The sequence below is a fragment of the Colobus angolensis genome, unplaced genomic scaffold, assembly GCF_000951035.1.
Source record: "Colobus angolensis palliatus isolate OR3802 unplaced genomic scaffold, Cang.pa_1.0 Scaffold155, whole genome shotgun sequence".
Classification (NCBI taxonomy): Eukaryota; Metazoa; Chordata; class Mammalia; order Primates; family Cercopithecidae; genus Colobus; species Colobus angolensis.
In genome coordinates, this window is record NW_012114655.1 from 3,681,528 (window position 1) to 3,693,478 (window position 11,951).

The window sequence follows — 11,951 nt, forward strand, 5'->3', positions numbered from 1 at the left end:
AAAAAAAAAAAAAACAATTAATGTAATTAAAGAATTTCCTGAGAATGAATCTCACTTGCCTTTCTGGAATAAAGGGCACTTAGTAATGCTATAATATTTTAATGTGTTAACAGTGGTTTCTAATATGTAAAAATGTTACTTTCATATTCGTATTTTTAATTCTCTGTAATATTCTCTATTGCTCATGTAAACAGTTTTCATATCAATTTATCCTTCCTAAAAATGATTGGGAAGAATGAGTATAGCTTTTATATAGTTTAGGATATATTGGAATATTCATTAGTACGTGAGGAGAATTTTCTTCTGGAATCCATAAATTTGGTACATTTTTATGGGTAGGAGGGGTCTCTAATGAATGTTCTGTTTCTTCTATAAATATTTAGTTTAGAATCTCTGCCTCTATGGGGTAAATGTTGATAAAATACATATTCCTAGAATATATATTATCTGCATTTTAATGTTAATTTGCATTGAATTGTACAATTAGTTTTCTATTTATTCCTTATATTAATGTTTGACAGTAAGTTCTTCTCTGCAGTGTCAACTATTGACACTTCCTTCTCAAGCTCTTTGTGTGATCCCATCTTTTTCAAGAATAGTTTGGCTCAGCAGTTTGGAGATTACCTGAAAATTAGATTTTCAGCAGATGCATAACTCAGGGAAGCACAGAATTCAGTAAGACAGGCTTTGCTGTCAGTCTCTCCTTTCTCAGACTCAGCATTTCCTCCAGTGCTCTGCTCCCACCCCCCACCTCATGGTCTTGGACTCTCCAAAGCTTGAGAAATGCAATGGCTGCCCAAACAGCAAAGATGTCAGCACATTTCTCCCCCTGGTATGTTCAGAAAGGTTTCAGATCTCTGTTGGCCGGAGAATACCACGACTGGGGACCCACTTAAAAAAGCCAACAAGGGGCTGTTCTGCAAATACATGGCCAGGCTTTTTTTAAGCCCATAGAGAGGTGGATGTGGAAGGGGTCCCCAGCACATCACAGCTACCCTGTGAAATGAGACCAGACTGCTATTGTAAGCAGATCCCTGTTTCTGTTTCTCTTCACTGGGACGGAGCTCTCAACTAGGGTCTTCAGGTACTCTTGCCAGTGGTCTCTAGCCAACACAGATTTGATTCCTCCATAGGATGGGGTTCCCAGAGGGAGAGGCGGGCCATCTTTGCCATTTCGGCGACTTAGCCATTCCAGCCTTCGGCCTTCAGAGAGTGCAGGCTAACCTGGGGCAGAAGTTGTTCCACAGCACAGCACGACACGGCATGGCACGGCACATCACGGCACAGCTGTTCTACGAAAACATGGTGCAATCTTGGCTCACTGCAACCTCCGCCTCCTGGGTTCAAGCAATTCTCCAGCCTCAGCCTTCCGAGTAGCTGGGACTACAGGCATACGCCAGCACGCCCAGCTAATTTTTGGAGTTTTAGTAGGGATGGGTTCTCGCATGTTGCCCAGGCTGGCCTCGAACTCCTGATCTCAAGCAGTCCGCCCACCTCGGCCTCCCACAGTGCTGGGATTACAGCGGGGAGCCACCGCGCCCAGGCCAGACTGCTTTTTTAAAGTGGGTTGCTGATCCTGTTCCTCCTCAATGTGTGAGACCTCCCTTGAAGACCAGGGGTCTTCAGCTACACCTGCCAGTGTCTGCCAGCCCACAGAGGTTTCCAGCCTCCCTGGGATGAAGTTCCCAGAGGCAGAGGCAGGCCGCCACCTTTGCCATTTGGGTGGCTTAGCCAGTCCAGCTTTTGGGCTTTGGAGTGTTCTAGGTGACTGGGGGCTGAAGCGGACCCTTAGCACAGCGCAGCTGGTCTACAAAAACGAGGTCAGACTGCTTTTTAAAGGGAGCCCCTGATCTTGTTCCTCCTCACTGGGCAGGGCCTCCCAACGGGGGTCTCCAGCCACCTCCTGCAGGTGTGTTTGGGCCACCAACAGGTCCATACCTCCCGGGGACAGAGCTCTTGGAGGGAGGGGCAGGCCACCATCTTGGCTGTTTCACAGCCTTCACTCGTGTTAACTCCAGGTACAGGAAGATCCGAGCTGGCTAGGGACAGGATTGGGCCCCCAGCATACTGCAGCAGCCCTACAGGAAAGTCTCCAGAGTGTCACGTGGATGCCTGTTACCACATCCTTTCACTGGGCTGGTCCTCTGGGTCTGGGCTTCCAGCAGTCTCCCACCAGAGATACCAAACCAGCAGCAGCTCTGCAACGCCCTGAACAGAGCCTCCAGGAGCAACTGAAAGCCTCTCTGCCACTGCCTCTGCAGTGGAACTGCCCTTGCTACCTGCGGACTGACGAAGCAGCAAAGACCCTACCTGCCTTATCCACACCTCCAGTAGGCTGCAGCTGACCCAAAAAGAGGAGGCCAGTCCATCTCTCACTGCTTTAAAAAAAAAAAAAAAAGCGGTCTGGCCATATTTTCACCCAGCAGCTGTGCTGTGCTGGGGGTAGGCTTCCATTCCTGGTCACGCAGTTCACTTCCAAGCCAGACGGCTGGATCCACCAAGCCACCAGACCGCAGAGATGGTGGGCTGCCCCTCCCGCTGGGAGCTCCGTCGCAGGGAGGCCTCAGACCTCTGTCAGCTGGAGAGCACTGGCAAGAGTGCCTGGAGACTCCAGTTGGCAGGTCCCGCTCAGTGAGGACGGCGCGAGGCTGGGCTGGGCTGGTGCTGCCACCCCCGATCGGCTTGAACCCCCTAAAGCCCTCAGGATGCAATGGCTAAGCTGCCACAACAGCAAAGATGGTGGCCCACCTCTCCTTCTTGGAGGTTCATCCTGGAGAGGTTTCAGATCTCTGTCAGGTGGAAAACACCGGGATCAGGGACCCCGCTTAAAAGGGCCAACTGGGGGCAGCTCTACGAAAACGTGGCCAGACTGCTTTTTCCAGCGGGTCCCCGATCCCGTTCCTCTTCACTGGGTGGGAGCTTTCAACTGGGGTGTCCAGCCACCCTTGCCTGTGTTCTCTGGCTGACAGAGGTCCCAAACCTCCTGGAGACGGAGCTCCCAGGGAGTGCCGTAGGCCACCATCTCTTCTATTTGGGCGACTCAGCCCATCCAGCCTTCGGGCTCGGGAGTGAACCAGGAGACCGGGGACGGAAGCAGACCCCCAGCGTAGCACAGCACAGCACTGCTGCTCAACAGAACCATGCCCAGACTGCTTTTTGAAAAAAAAAACGCGGTGCTGTTTTCTAAAAACAGGCACAATTGCTTACGCCTGTAATCCCAGCACTTTGGGAGGCTGAGGTGGGCAGAATGTAAAGTCAGGAGTTGGAGATAAGCCTGGCAAGCATGGTGAAACCCCCTCTTCACTAAAAGTACAAAATATTAGCCTGTAGTCCCAGCTACTCAGGAGGCTGAGGCAGGAGAATTGCTTGAACCCGGCAGGTGGAGGTTGCAGTGAGCTCAGATTGCGCCACTGAACTCCAGCCTGGGTAGCACGGCAAGACTCTGTCTCAAGAAAATAAAAAATACGGCCACAGTCCCGTTTCTCCTCACTCAGCGGGACCTGCCAACCGAGGTCTCCCCAGCTACCTCCTAGAGATGCATTCAGGCTGTCAACAGGTCCGTACCTCCCTGGGACAGAGCTCCCAGCGGGAGGGGCAGGCCACCATCTTTGCTGTTTCGCAACCTTCATACTTCCAGGTGTTGAACAATCCGAGGTGACTAGGGACTGGAGTGGGCCCCCAGCAGACCGCAGCAGCCCTACAGAAAAGTGGCCACACTGTTACACGGGTGCCCATTCCCAAAACTTCTCACCTGGCAGGTCCTTCAGGCCTGGGCCTCCAGCCACCCCTCGCCAGACCTATGGAGCCAGTGGCAGCTCAGCAACTCTCTTGACGCAGCCTCCAAGGGCAACCGAAAGCCTCTCTGCCACTGCCTCTGCAGTGGAACTGCCCTTGCTACCCTTGGACTAGTGAAGGAGCAAAGACCCTATGTCCTTGATCCACACCTCCAGTAAGCTGCAGCTGACCAAAGGAGAGGAGGCCAGTTCATCTCCCATGGGCCCCACACGCTCCCCTCTGCTCACTACCAGACAGGGAACCCCTGGCTTGGGCCCACAGCACAGACCTTCCATCCTGGGCTGATTGCGCTGAGCAAATGCTGACCTGCACCTCTCTGGGTGGAGCCCCCAGGAGACACGCAAAACACCCTTGGCCACAACCACTACTAACGTCCCTTTCTCTGGGCCTCTGAGTTGGGGAAGGAACACAAACACTGAGATCGCCCCAGAGCAGCAGCGAGCAGCCCAGGAGTGCCAAGCCACAATCTACAGCCAGCACTCAAGGGGGAGAGGAACCCATACTTTCAGAGTACTGGGAAGGAACACGGCTGCAACTGTGGTTCAGCGTAGATGAGCCACACAAGTGAGCAAGAGTTTACCAACTGACCAGTATTCCGAAGCACCACCTCCTGGATCACACCCCAAAACCTCAACACCAAAAATACCTTGCTAACATACCCCCCTCTGAAACCAAGGACAAGAAGTCAGCTTCAAATCAAGACCTGAAAAAATGTCAGCTCCATGAAAACATCCAGAAAAGAAGTCTATTGACTGTACTCAGTCTACACTGAAGTTAAAGGAACACCCACATGCAGAGATGAGAAAGAACTAATGCAAGAACTCTGGTACCTCAAATGGCCAGAGTGTCATATATCCTTCAAATGACCACAACAGTTCTGCAAGAAGAGTTCTTAACCAGATGGAGCTGACCTACATGATAGAAATAGAATTCAGAATATGGGCAGGAATGAGGATCTCTGAGATTCAGGTAGTTGGCAAAACGTAGTGCAAGGAAACCGAGAATCACAATAGAATAATACAGGAGCTGACACAATGGAATCATACAGGAGCTGAAGGATGAAATAGCTACTATTAGAAAAAGAAAAAACCCTAAGAGGCCTGACAGAGTTGAATAACACAATACAAGAGTTTCACAATGCAACTGCAACAATTAAGAGCAGCATAAATCTAGCTAAGAAAAGAATTTCAGGGCTTGAAGATTGGCTCTCTGAAATGAGATAGTCAGACAAAAAATTTATAAAAACAATCAAAAGACATGAACAAAACGTCTGAGAAGTATGGGACTATGTCAAGAGGCCAAATCTATGAATCATTGGCATCCCTGAAAGGGACAGGGAGAAAGCCAACAACTTGGAAAACCTATTTCAGCATATTGTCCATGAAAACTTTTCCAACCTCACTAGAGAATCAAACACATTGAGGAGATACGGAGAGCTCCTGCAAGATTTTACACAAGAAGACCGCCTCCAAGACACATAATCCTCAGATTATCCAAGATCCAAATGAAAGAAAGAATGTTAAACGTGGCAATAGAGAAAGGGCGAGTCACCTGCAAACGGAACCCCGTCAGGCTAACAGTGAACCTCTTAGCTGAAACCCTACAAGCCAGAAGAGACTGGGGGACTAGATTCAAAATTCTTAAAATAAACAAATCCTTCAACCAATAATTTCATATCTAGCCAAAGTATACTTCCTGAGTGAAGGAGAAATAAGATCCTTTTCAGACAAGCAAAAGTTGAGGGAGTTTGTTATCACCAGACCTGCCTTACAAGAGATCTTGAAAGGAGCGCTAAATATGGAAAGACCGCTACCAGCTAGTACAAAAATGCACTGAAGTACACAGACCACTGACAGTATGAAGCAACCACATGAACAAGCTGGCATAACAGTTGGCTAACAACACAACATCAGAATCAAATCCGCAAATATCAACACTAACTTTATGTGGAAATGGGTTAAATACCCTTCACTAAAAAGGCACAGTGTGGCAAGGTGGATATAAAAGCAAGAACCAATCGTATGCTGCCTTTGAGAGACATGTCTAACACATAATGACACCTAGAGGCTCAAAATAAAGGGATGGAGGAAAATCTACCGAGCAAATGGAAAACAGAAGAAAAGCAGGGCTTGCAATCCTAATTTCAGACAAAACACATTTCAAACCAACAAAGATCAAAAAAGACAAAGAAGGGCATTAAATAACGGTAAAGTGTTGAATTCAACAAGAAGACCTAACTATTCTGAATATATATGCACCCAGCACAGGAGCACCCAGGTTCATAAAGCAAGTTCTTAGAGATCTACAAAGAGACATAGACTCCAACAAAATAATAGTAGGAGACTTTAATAATCCACTAACAATGTTAGATCATTGAGGGAGATAATTAACAAAGATATATGGGACATGAAGTCAACACTGGACCAACTAGGTCTGATAGACTGCTACATAATTCTCTCTCTCAAAACAACAGAATATGCATTCTTCTCATTGCCACATGCTCTGAAATCAACCTCATAATTGGATATAAAACAATCTTTAGCTAATGAAAAGAACTGAAATCATACCAAACATACTCTTGAACCACAACGCAATAAAAATTAGTGTTAGAAAGATATCAAATTAATGACCTAACATCACAACTGAAAGAATTAGAGAAACAAGAATAAATCAACTTCACAGCTAGCAGAAGACAGGAAATAACCAACATCAGAGCTTCACTGAAGAAGGAAATTGAGACTCAGAAAATTATCCAAAAGTTCAACAAATCCAGTGGTTGATTTTTTGAAAAATGTAATTAGATAGATAGATCACTAGCTAGACTAATAGAGAAGAGAGACGATCCAAATAAACACTGTTAGAAATGATGAAAGGAATGTGACCATTGACCCCACAGAAATACAAGTAAAATGAGTAACTACTGCAAATGCTTCTATGCACACAAACTAAAAAACCTTCTTACAAAAGATAGGGAAATTTTTCTACAAATATACCCTCCCACGACTGAATCAAGAAGTAATTGAATGTTTTAACACACAAATGATGAGCTCCAAAATTGAATCAGAATAAATAAGCTACCAAAAAAAAAAAAAAAAAAAGCCCAGGACCTGATGGATTCACAACCAAATTCAACCAGATGGACAAAAAAGAGCTGATACCATTTCTGCTGAAATGGGGCCAGCTGAAGTGCAAACTCCACGGGGTTTGCTGTCACTCTGCCAGCCATCTGTCCAGCAGGCCTCAGCTTCACAAACAGGAATACAGAAGGAGTGCATCTACTCACGGGGCATCAAGCTGCCCCCGCTCACAGCCACCACCTGCATCAAGGCAACGTGCAGGCGGGAGCTTGGTTCCAGGAGGTGTCTGTGAGCTTCTCTCCTGGGGTGGACCACTGCAGATGGCCTGTCCTTGCTTTCTCATCACCAGATCTCCGTTTTTGGTGCTGACGCAGAGGTCCAGACATTAAAACTAACACGTTTTCAGAAGAACCACAAAGAGGGAGGATCCAGGCACATTTTTTCTTTCTGTATCACCCTGGAATGATGGAGAAATTTCTCCAAAAACCATGTGTACTGTGATTGCATGTATTGGGGTGAGTATATTAGACTAGGGGGCTGCGGATGGGTGGGGAAAATCTTTTATGGGAGGTATTCCTCTAAGCAATTCTTGACAAGTCTTTTCTCCTCCCTTCTGGAAGCTTCTGGCACTGGAGGTGGAGGCAAGGCATGTCAGCGGTGGAGGTCAAGACCACACGTGCTTGACACGGTGCGCAGAGCCTGGCTGGGCTGCGGGGGGGTGAGCATGTGCGGGAGGGCCCTTGGCTTGGGCCACTGAATGCCCCTTGCTGGCTAGTCAGCCGGGACCCCTGCCGCTCGCACTCACACGGCAGACAAACTCTTCACAGACCCTGTGTGTGTCCTCGGGCACCATCATGGAGTAGCCCACGGTTCTGGGGTCTGTGACGGTCTCAAGGTCTTTGCCACCTGGTATGATTTTGTCTCCAAAGAAATAAATGGCCTTATAACCATCATTTTTCACATGTTGCAGGCAATACCTCTTGTCCCATCCATCAGGAAAGACATCAAAGCTGATCTGGCCTCCTGTGAAAAACGTAAGACCTTTTCCTGCAAACTCCTTCCTTGATCTGCTACAAGTTTTTCTCTTATATTTTCTTTTTTATTGAATTCGTAGAACTCAATGCGTTCCTCTTGGCTGCAGCTTCTTCCAAATAGGGGACATGTTTAACATCCCATTTCAGAATTGAGTGTAAGTACCCCTCTTCTTCAGGAGTTTAATTTTTGCATTGTAGCCCAGACAGCAGTTGATTAAATCTTGGATTAGGACCTCACCCAGGTGACTTTGAATGCTCGTGACATTTACACAAGCATTTCCCATGTTTGTATGCTACCAAGCCATTTTATGGAAACGTGTAATTGTATTTTTCAACCACATCATTTCCCAGTTGCTCCTGCCCTTCCTCAAAGTCCAGCATGCCTACCTCTCCGATTTTGATCTTCTGCCTCACTTTTTGTAGGAACTCATCCATTTATTTGGTAATTTTCTGCTGCAGGGTGATCAGGGTCCCCTCAATGTCCAAAAGGCCGAGTGCTGGGCTGGGTGCTGCCAAGTCCCCAGTTTCCAACTGCACCTTACAAGACTGGTTGGCACCAGCCCATGGTAATTTCTATCCCATCTTCTCTGCGTATCAATTTGATTATTCTAGGCACTTGATTTTAGTAGAATCATATAATATATTCCTTTTGTGTCTGGCTTATTTCATTAGGCATAATGTTTTCAGTGTCCATCCACATCATATCATGTATCAAAATTGTTTTTTAAAGATGGATGATGTACAATGCATGTATGTACCACCTTGTTTTTATACATTCATTTGTTCATTGATAGTTGGATTATTTCCATCTTTTGGCTCTTGTGGAATAGTGATGCTATAAATGTTAGTATACAAATACCTGTTTGAGTTCTGTTTGCCATTCTTTTTGTTATATATCTAGTAGTAGAATTCCTGGGTCCAATGATAGTTCTATGTTTAACCTTTGGAGCAACTACAAACTGTTTTTCACAGTGATTGCAACTTTATGCATTTCTACCAGCAATGTATCACAGTTACAATTTCTTGTCAACACTTATTTTCCTTTAAAAAAATTATCCGGCCGGTGCGATGGCTCACACCTGTAATCCCAGCACTTTGGGAGGCTGAGGCGGGCAGATCACGAGGTCAGGAGATTGAGACCATCCTGGCTAACATGGTGAAACCCCATCTCTACTAAAAAATAGACAAAAATTAGCAACGCATGGTGGCGGGCACCTGTAGTCCCAGCTAGTCTGTTGATGTGGTGAATTATCTTGATGGAGTTTCACCTGCTGAACCTGCCTTGCCCAGCAGTGACCACTAACGTGAGCACCTTTCACGTGCTGGCTGGCCATTTGTGTAGCTTCTTTTGTCACGTGGCCGTTCAAGTCTCGTGTCCGCTTTTGACTTGGTTGTTCATCTTTTTATTGTTAACTTTCAGAAGTTCTCTAAAGATGCTTCTTCAGATATGTTTTCTCCAAATATTTCCCCCAGTGTGTAGCTTACCTATTCCATTTTGTTGGATTGTTATTTGGTAAGCAGAACATTTCAAAATTTAATGAAGTCCAATTTATCAATTTTTTGTTTCACCAATAGTGGCTTTTTCTTTTTTGGTTTTGTTTTTGACAGATCTCACGCTGTCCCCCAGGCTTGATTGAGTGCAGTGGGACAGTCACTGCTCACTGCGGCCTTGACCTCCTGGGCTCAACTGATCCTCCCGCCTCCGGCTCCCAAGTAGCTGGGACCATTGTCGCATGCACCACTGCATCCGGCTACCTTTTATTTTTTGTTAGAGATGAGGTCTGTCTCTGTTGCCCAGGCTAATCTCACACTTCTGGGCTAAAGCAGTCTTCCCGGTTCTACCTCCCAAAGTGCTGGGATTACAGGCGTGAGCCACCACGTCCAGCCAGTGTTTTTTGCACCATCTCCAAGAAATCTGTGTCCACCCTAAGTTGTAAGGACAGTTCCATCTTTTTTTCTAGAAGCCTTATGGTTCTGGCTCTTGTATGGGGGCCTATGACACATCTTGAATTCCTTTTGCAGGTGGTATGGGAGGGGGCTGAGGTCCATGTTTTTCTATGTGAATATCTAGTAGTTCCAGCCCCAAGTGTCACCACTGGGTTAACTTAAGACTCTCAGTCAGTATTCCTTTTTTAAAAAAATAATTCTTCACAATTATGTGTATATAATTACACAGAAGTAACTGAAGAGCATTCTGAGCTGATATTGAATGATAACTAATCAATACCTTATATTGATAATACATGCATGTGGTTTTAATTAAAATTAAAAGGTACGAAATTCAAAAGGTATAAAAGATCACAGGAAACATTTCAATTTCCTTTCCATTTCTGTTTCGTATCCCCAGTGCCATCCACCAAGGCAAATGCTATGGGCAGTTTTCGGAGCAACTTAAAAAGCCAGACTCCATGAAACCCAATACTGAGGTTCTGGTTGAGGCCTGAGAGTCTGGGAGTTCTGTGTGTGTGTGTGTGTGTGTGTGTGTTAAAGGTGCAAAGTATGAGGTAGGTATTGCAAACAACTCCAGCTCATTCTCAGGGACTCACTCACCTGAGACGTTATAAGCAGTGCCTAAGAATTTTAAAAGGGCTTATTTAATTCTCTCTTTCCATCTTATGCCGGGAAAGAGAAACATTGTACCACTGAGTTTTAGGTTCACACATAAGGTGAAGTGGTAAAGCTTGTTTCTTTCATTTTTCTTCTTTCTGTTTTGTCAGTATTTGTGGACCAACCCATCAGATTCCACGCCCTGTAGGAACATCAGAAATTGCAAATTTAAGAGGAAAAGGTGGAAGAGATCAGGAAGACAATAACTAGGATACATTTCTTACTGGGTAAAAATTACTGCACTAGACCGTCAGCAGTGAACACAGTTAGTGGGTTTTTGAATTTTTTTTCTCCTCTAAGCAGTTTTCATCTAGTCATGTGATCCTTGGGGTTCTGTGATTTCAGGTTGTCTTTAATTATGAAGTAGAACGGTGGGGAATGCCTTTCTCTCAGCCAATCCTGGGTGTCATAAAATAAAAAGGGAGAGAAGATTCGGGCTGCATTAACATGATTTTTATGAAAGCTTCCCTTTCTCTGAATTTTGGCTATTGAATCCAGGTATGTCACTTAACAACTATGCTGCTAATTCAGAAAGTGTAATCGCTTGAAGCACGTGCTCCACTTATGCCTCTGATATAAATCCCCCGAAATGCCGAAACTTCGCCCTTTCCAAACAAGTCCTTTTTCTTCTGGCCCCAGTGCTGCAGTCAGAGCTTGGCCTGCTCCGCCTAAGAAGGCAGGGTTGGCCAGGCATGGTGGCTCATGCCTGTAATCCCAGCACTTTGGGAGGCCAAGGCGGGTGGACCAAGAGGTCAGGAGTTCAAGATCAGCCTGGTCAAGATGGTGAAACACGTCTCTACTAAAACTACAAAAATTAGCCGGGCACGGTGGCAGGCGCCTGTAATCCCAGCTACTCAGGAGGCTGAGGCAGGAGAACTGCCTGAACCCAGGTGGCAGAGGTTGCAGTGAGCCGAGATCACACCACTGCCCTCAAGCCTGGGTGACAGAGTGAGATTTCGTCAAAAGAAAAAAAAAGAAGTCAAGGTCAGCCCTCAGACCCACTCCCCATCCTGTGATGTGCTGAAGGGGACCCTGGCGCCAGGTCACGGTGCTCTGCTGGGGCCTCTCAGACCGTGGCCATGCCGGGCTGAGTAGCCACTGGATGTTTCTGGTCAGGGACACCCCACCCAGCAGAGTCAGAAGAGGACCATTTCCATGAGCTGAAGGGAGGCACCAGGGAGGGCAGAGGCTGGAGCTCCAGACTGGAGGCGGAGATGGCAAAACCGGGCATGAGGAGCGATGATGCAAAGCCAGCCGGGTGCAGAGCCGCCGCCACCCCCACAGCTGCCGCCAACCTCCTTCTTGCCTTTTCTGCATGAGACCTGTCGACTGAGTGGACCCAATGCACACCAGGGGTGCCGCGGCTGCCTGAACCGGTTCTCGGAAGTGGAACTGGTATAGGAAAGGTGAGGCTCATTTGTTCAAGTTTTGATACATA

At 46.6% G+C, this 11,951-nt stretch overlaps 1 pseudogene; it reads right to left on the reverse strand.

Moving 5' to 3' along the window:
- Positions 1 to 7,647: 7,647 nt before the first annotated feature.
- Positions 7,648 to 11,594, reverse strand: LOC105507941 (annotated as a pseudogene).
- Between the last annotated feature and the right edge of the window lie 357 nt (positions 11,595 to 11,951).